Raw genomic sequence first — 746 nt, forward strand, 5'->3', positions numbered from 1 at the left:
CAAAAGTCAAACATAAAATAATAATAATAATAATAATAATAATAATAATAATAATAATAATAATAATAATAATAATAATAATAATAATAATAATAATAATAATAATAATAATAATAATAATAATAGGATGGTGTAGGGCGGCGAGCTGGCAGAATCATTAGCACACCGGGAAAAATACCGTTACGTTCTGAGTTCAAATTCTGCCGAGGTCGACTTTGCCTTATATCCTTTCGGGGTCGATTAAATAAGTACCAGTCACGCACTGGGGTCGATGTAATCGACTTAACCCCTTTGTCTGCCCTTGGATGGTGTTGAATTCTCTCTCTTTCTCTCCAGCATTTTAATCGATCGAATATGGAATCGGTTAAATAAACTTAATTGATGCACTGCAGCATTTTAGGCGAGCTGGCAGAATCGTTAGCACGCCGGGCGAAATGCTTAGCGGTATTTCGTCTGGCGCTACGTTTTGAGTTCAAATTCCGCCGAGGTCGACTTTGCCTTTCATCCTTTCGGAGTCAATAAACTAAGTACCAGTTACGCACTGGAGTCGATGTAATCGACTATCCCCCTCACTCCAAATTTCAGGCCTTGTTCCTAGAGTAGAAAGGATTTTAGGTTTGCTGTTTTATTTGATGTGGGGGCCACATGGCTTAGTGTGATGCACTCACGATCATAAGATTGTGGTTTCGATTTCTGGATCACGTGACGCGTTGTGTCCTTGAGCAAAACACTTCATTTCACATTAG

This window comes from Octopus bimaculoides, chromosome 6 (assembly GCF_001194135.2).
Source record: "Octopus bimaculoides isolate UCB-OBI-ISO-001 chromosome 6, ASM119413v2, whole genome shotgun sequence".
NCBI lineage: Eukaryota > Metazoa > Mollusca > Cephalopoda > Octopoda > Octopodidae > Octopus > Octopus bimaculoides.